We start from the raw sequence: 7,484 nt of genomic DNA, 5'->3' as shown, positions 1-7,484 counted from the left end.
CCATCCATACTGGCCAGCACTGACACAGACTGCAAAAGATACATTAGGAATTGATTGTAAGATCTCTAATCCCCAGATCCTTTTGCTATCTTTTTTTATGAGATCCAAGAAGCTTTCTTGGCTCTTTTCATTTCACTTATTTATCATTCTATAGATGACAGTTTTCCCATCTGACTTTCAACAGTGTCAGAATCTGTTCAGTCCTGCTTGAATCTATTAACCAATGCTTGGCAAGTGCTGGGATACAACTGAGCTCTGGGACTCTCCTGAGCCTTGTTCAAGCTGGTCCCCAGCTTGTCATTCATTATTTTCGAGTCAGATTTCAATGTCAAGGATCCATATGCTAAATCATGTTTCTGGGAGGTCTCTGAAAATTCATTCATTAATTCTTTCCCCCAAACTCCCATGATTGGTTATTAGCATAAGTACAATTGCTAAATTACCATTCCCTAATCATTACGATCATTGGCAATGTGTTTATAAGGGTAATTGTTATTCTTAACTTTGCTCTGAGTTATGATCAAGGATCATGGCTACCATTGCACTAATAAAATTAATAGTAACATGGCCCCTGAAACAGTTTGGTCTAGATGTACCTACCAGTCATTTCTTTTTTAATGTAGTCATTTTGGTAGAAGCTCTAACTAATCAGGGGTGATCTTTTGTAACAGGAGACGTGTAGGGTAGTGAGTCATTGGTTGAAACTTCACTTGAAACCCTCAAACCTCCCTTCCAAACCCAGTAACGGGTTTTGAAACAACTGTTTTACTTCCTTTCCTCGCATCTGCTCAATCTTTAGGAAGCAGTCTTTGGGAAGTGACATAGTCTTGAATGGGACCCACAAAAGTAATGGAGAAGCAAAACAGTCTTTCTCTAAAATATTTAGGCCCTGGATTTGGTGTCAGAACTCCTCAGCATGTGACCATGTATAAATCACTTAACCACTCTGAGCCCTATCAATAAACAGGAACAAGAACACCTGTTCTTCCAGCCCTCTGAGATTTATGGAAGCTCTTCTTTGCTAAATGTGAATTTTGTAAACTGCAAGGGCTTTATATAACTGTAGTTGTTATTAGTCAACTTTCCTTTTAATTAATGTAGGAGGAATTTAAATCACACACACACACACACACCATTGTAATCTCTACATGTTTTTTATCAGGTCCTTTCCTAATTACCTGCGTTGCCCTCCCATTAATAATTTCCTTTCACTGTTTCTAGTACAGATACAAATGAACTAATAGAACACAAGGATTTCCTGGCACATACACACATGAGATTCTATCCAGAAGGGCTTCCCAACGAAGCTTAACTACAAAGAAATTTGGAGAAGAAGGTGAACCTGCTCTGAAATACTCTCTGTGTCTAGTCTAGATTTCTTATTAGCCCATTGCCTTATGCTGGTTATTTTAACCCCAGTTTCTAGAGGCATTAAGTCTAAAATCTTAGAATTTTTCCCAATGACATTGCCTCTGAATTAAGAATAAGAAGATGCTCAATATTGACAATTATTTAATTTTTTATTTTTACATTCATCTTTCTTCACGTGCTTTACTTATTTTTATGCTTTTTCTTAATAATGCCACATACTGGGGCGCCTAGTTGGCTCAGTTATTAAGCATCTGCCTTCGGCTCGGGTCTTGGGATCAAGCCCTGCATTGGGCTTCCTGCTTGGTGGAAAGCCTGCTTCTCCCTCCCCCACTCCCCCTGCTTGTATTCTTTCTCTCGCTCACTGTTTCTCTCTGTCAAATAAATGAATAAAATCTTTTTTAAAAGCACCCCATATTTAGATAATGCTTAACACATTCCCTCTGGAATAGAGTGTTACTGAATTGGAACCTCAAAACAACCGTCTAATTAGGTATGTAATCCAGGAATGGCTATTAGCAATTTTGTTTTGTGAATAAAGAATCTTAGTTTTACCTCCTTTTGCTTTCCCCAAACTGGCAGAATGGGTATTGGAATCCCCTTTGCTAACTTCAAAAGTAATGTTTTTAACTAGTCATAACTTTGGACTTAAATACTTTACCTCTCCTTGTTTCACTTTCCTAATTTATGAAAATAGGGAGTAGATTTGATGATCTAGATGATCCTTTCAGTGTCTTTACCTTAAAGTTGGGTTCTAAGCCATAAAATATTTACTGTGTGCCTGTGTTTAGTGCTTCTATCTCTAAAGATATAATGAGCTGTAAGATACCTCTGTATCCTGCCAAAATGTCATAATCCAGCTGGAGGATTAGCTGGTACGAATGTGAAGGTACAGCAAGATTCAAGGCCAAACTTGCTACATCCTACATGACTGACACAAAAATAAGTGTTATGGGTGAGGAGGGAAAGTCACTGTGTCACCAAACTATTGACAAATGGATTGACATTCAGACCTTGAGGTTTCAAAGTAAGGAAGAAGTCCCTTGCTTTAATATTGGGTAAGGACAATATTAAGAGAACAAAGGTTGTGCGTATTGCTAAAAGGGGAAAGCTCATATTAAAAAAAAAGCAATTGAAAGGAAGAAAAGTGTGGGTGGTAGAGGTGGTGCTCATTCAGTTTAAAGCTAATGTAGAGTTTATTATGGAAAATCTGTAATAAAAGAATTCAAATTTTTTTCCCCACTTGTTTCAGGGTTCTGTATTCATTGACTGTGGAATGAAAATAAAAATCAAAGCAAAGCTTTAAAAGGACAGAGATATGTAGGCTAATGGACAATTTGTCTGAGGGAATGGCTTTTAAGGCTGAAATTTCTCTGTGTGTATTTTTTCCTCAGAATTTAATGTTTTTAAAGATGGTGCCCTGTGAGTTACCATGACAACCTGTAGATATCATCTTTAGAAGGCTAAAGCTACAGATCTCAGCTCGAAGTATTGTGTCCATACACTTTTAGAAAAGCCTGTTGATGCACCGTAGATGGGCTGAACCAAACATGGAGTGGTCACCGCTATTATGGTATATTTCTTTGAAATACTTCAGCATGGCATGAAGCTGCTTCTACAGTGTTAGACACCCTCCCTCTCTTTTCATCGTTACCTTTGTGATCTGAAGCATACTTTATTTTCTTCATTTTCATTTCTTCTTACTTCATACTTCATAAACTTCTCCCAAGACAGGCAAAAGTAAAGGCTAAAGCTCATTTCCTGTTTTACATGCTTCTTTGAAAAGAGAAAAGAGATTCAAGTGTTGTTGGTTATACTGCTATTTTAGAGTTGTTCTTTGTCATTGGGCTGCATTTTCTCAGGATAGTATCCTCAGTCACAAAGCTGGGCAAAGAACTGAGAACTCATTTACAGTTGTGAAGAAAAGGACTGGAAGGTACAGATGAAGTGAGAGTTCTCCAGAGCTTGGTTTTCTGTCACCTTTGTAGTGAAGGTAGGTGCCTGGGGCAGAATGATTATAGAAACTGCTAAGCAGTTGCCTTTGTAGACAATCAAGTTCAGCAAATTCCCTAGAGAGAATAATGATTGTGGTGACATGTCATTAATGTGTTTTTACTGATTAAACATGGGGTGGGAAATTGAGATACTTAGTTGAGTAATTAAAAACAAATCTCTTCAACTAGTTCAAGTAAATGAAACATTAAAAAAAAAAAAAATGAAAAAAAAAAAAAAACCCAAAACAAAACCACTATTTAGGGCCACCTGTGCAGCTCAATACATTGAGGATCTGCTTCAGCTCAGGTCATGATCCCGGAGTCCTGGGTTTGAGCTCAGAGATGACAGGATCCCTGCTCAGTGGGGAGTCTGCTTCTCCCTGTCCCTCTGCCCCTCCCCAAGCTCATGCTCTCTCTCTCACTCTCTCTCTCAAATAAGTAAAAACCATTTAAAAAAACCCCAAAGCTCCCCCACAATTTTAAAGATATTGATAATGCTTGCTGCTTGCTGTGATTATTATGTAAGTAGTCTGAAACTTAGACTGTAGGATGCTACTGAATGGGCAAGTGACATAGAATACAGTGACATAAATTTGATTTTTTTTTTCAAAGTTTCATTAGGTACCTCTGCCTTTTTTTTTTTTTTTAAGATTTTATTTATTTATTTGAGAGAGAGAGTGAGAGAGCACAGAAAAAGAGGGAGAAGCAGGCTCCCTGCTGAGCAGAGAGCCATTTTGGGGTTCAATCCCAGGACTCTGGTTATCATGACCTGAGCTGAAGGCAGATGCTTAACCTACTGAGGCACCCAGGTGCCCTAGGTATCCCCGCTTTGGTGAATGGGTCATTTCATTGCATTTATAAGGATAGATTTGGATTTTAATATCACATGGGCAGCTGAACCCTGCCAGACCAGAAGCATCCTGTAGCCCCATTCATAGTCATTGATGGAATGTGATGCATTCAACTCTCTCAGAGGCTTAGTGTTTTGTGGTTTACAGCCTTGGTAATCTCATGTCTTAAGGATGTCAGATTATTTGGTGAGTGTGAAATAATTTGCCCTGTTTTCAGTGATTTTTTTCTGTTATGATGAGGATTATTATTTTGCAATAAAGACTGAGTTATATAAACATTGAGTACCCAATGGGTTTCACTTGTAAGAATAATTGTAAGTATATGTTACATGATTGCTGTGCAAGAACTTAATGAGAATAGGTGAGCAGTCATAATTTGGTGTAATTAATGAAGCAAAAGGTCTTGTTAGGTTGTTTAATGTTAAACTGTTGAAGTAATTGGGCTGAATTTTATGGGCTTTGGTGTTGTCTTAGTGTAAATCGCTGTTCATAAAAGTTCATGGTAATTATGTTTTTTACCTATGAGAATTCATTTAACAAGTGACTTTTCCAGAATAAATTATCTTCTTGAAGCAGAGAAAGATTGTGCTCACCAAATTCGCTTAGGTAAATGAAGAAAGGCTTAAAAGAAAAGTCTGCATTACATTTCAAAAAGTACTGCTCCTGAAAAATGAACAATGATTCAGTTAGAAGAACATATTTGAAATACATCTCAAAATTCAACCAGTGAAAGCTGTTTTACCAAATTGGCAAACATTACCAACATCATCAGATGAGGCAGAGTAGTATTAGGCGAGATGAAGCTCAGGTCCTAGTGTCTTTCTCCTTCCCTCTTCTGTCTCTCATTCTTTCTTTCTCTCTCATGATGCTGCAAAACAACCTGCAACATGACAGGTCGTTTGATACAGAATGGCCTGATGTAATAGTGAGAAAGACATAGAATAAGCAATTGACAATAACGGTGTTTAATTCATCACTAAAAATTTTACTTGGAAGTCTAACAGAAAAGGTGAATTTTACCTTGTCACTCTAAATATTCATGAGAAATAGCACTTGCAATTATGAAGTATACGAGCAGTCCATTCCCAAAGGCAAACTGAAAACATTTCTGTCCTGTGAAGATGTTAACAGACTAACAATCGTTACTGGTGAGAAAGGAGAACGGATTCAGAGTTAATGGAAAGGAGGAGAGGCACTGGGTTGTTTTTTGTTTGTTTTTAGCTGGGTATAATGTTATTATTTTTTTAAGATTTTATTTATTGGGGGGAGGAATCAAGATGGCGGAGAAGTAGCAGTCTGAGACTACTTCAGGTAGCAGGAGATCAGCTAGATAGCTTATCTAAAGATTGAAAACACCTACAAATCCAACGGGAGATCGAAGAGAAGAAGAACAGCAATTCTAGAAACAGAAAATCCACCACTTTCTGAAAGGTAGGACTGGCGGAGAAGTGAATCCAACGGGACGGGAAGATAGACCGCGGGGGGAGGGGCCGGCTCCCGGCAAGCGGCGGAGCAACGGAGCACAAAATCAGGACTTTTAAAAGTCTGTTCCGCTGAGGGACATCGCTCCAGAGGCTTAACCGGGGTGAATCCCACGCAGGGTCAGCGTGGCCTCAGGTCCCGCAGGGTCACAGAAGGATCGGGGGTGTCTGAGTGTCGCAGAGCTTACAGGTATTAGAACGGGGAAGCCGGCGACAGAGACAGCGCCAAGGAGTGAGCTCTAAGCTCAGGGTTACCTTGAACCGGTCGCAGGCTTGGTCAGCTCGGAGCGCGGCTGGAGGCCAGGGTGACGGGAGTAATTGGGTGCTGTTCTCTGAGGGCGCACTGAGGAGTCGGGCCCCGGGCTCTCGGCTCCTGCAGGCCGGAGACTGGGAGGCCGCCATCTTCATTCCCGTCCTCCGAAACTCTATGGAAAGCGCTCAGGGAACAAAAGCTCCTGAAAGCAAACCCGAGCGGATTACTCAGCCCGGCCCCTGGTAAGGGCGGTGCAACTCCGCCTGGGGCAAAGACACTTGAGAATCACTACAACAGGCCCCTCCCCCAGAAGATCAACAAGAAACCCAGCCAGGATCAAGTTCACCTACCAAGGAGTGCAGTTTCGATACCAAGGAGAGCAGCAGAATTCCAGAGGAGGAGAAAGCAAAGCACAGAACTCATGGCTTTCTCCCCATGATTCTTTAGCCTTGCAGTTAATTTAATTTTTTTTCTTTTTCAATTTTTTTTCTCTTCTTCTGCTAAAATTTTTTAACTTTTACCCTTTTCTTTTTTAATGTTTTTTAACTAGTTTATCTAATATATATATATTTTTTCCGTTTTATATTTTTTCTTTATTGGTTTCCTTTTTTTAATTGTTTCTTTTATTTTTTTTTTTCTTTCTGAACTTGATTTTATCCCTTTCGCCCCCTCACGATTTGGGATCTCTTCTGATTTGGCTAAAGCATATTTTCCTGGGGTTGTTGCTGCCCTTTTAGTATTTTACTTGCTCCTTCATATACTCTTATCCGGACAAAATGACAAGGCGGAAAAATTCACCACAAAAAAAAAAGAACAAGAGGCAGTACCAAAGGCTAGGGACCTAATCAATACAGACATTGGTAATATGTCAGATCTAGAGTTCAGAATGACGATTCTCAAGGTTCTAGCCGGGCTCGAAAAAGGCATGGAAGATATTAGAGAAACCCTCTCGGGAGATATAAAAGCCCTTTCTGGAGAAATAAAAGAACTAAAATCTAACCAAGTTGAAATCAAACAAGCTATTAATGAGGTGCAATCAAAAATGGAGGCTCTCACTGCTAGGATAAATGAGGCAGAAGAAAGAATTAACGATATAGAAGACCAAATGACAGAGAATAAAGAAGCTGAGCAAAAGAGGGACAAACAGCTACTGGACCACGAGGGGAGAATTCGAGAGATAAGTGACACCATAAGACGAAACAACATTAGAATAATTGGGATTCCAGAAGAAGAAGAAAGAGAGAGGGGAGCAGAAGGTATACTGGAGAGAATTATTGGAGAGAATTTCCCCAATATGGCAAAGGGAACAAGCATCAAATTCCAGGAGGTTCAGAGAACCCCCCTCAAAATCAATAAGAATAGGTCCACACCCTGTCACCTAATAGTAAAATTTACAAGTCTTAGTGACAAAGAGAAAATCCTGAAAGCAGCCCGGGAAAGAAGTCTGTAACATACAATGGTAAAAATATTAGATTGGCAGCAGACTTATCCACAGAGACCTGGCAGGCCAGAAAGAGCTGGCATGATATATTCAGAG

This window comes from Lontra canadensis, unplaced genomic scaffold (genome assembly GCF_010015895.1).
Source record: "Lontra canadensis isolate GAN:19392208 unplaced genomic scaffold, GSC_riverotter_1.0 scaffold67, whole genome shotgun sequence".
In the NCBI taxonomy this organism is placed as follows: domain Eukaryota; kingdom Metazoa; phylum Chordata; class Mammalia; order Carnivora; family Mustelidae; genus Lontra; species Lontra canadensis.
Note: the sequence above shows the minus strand (reverse complement) of the source record.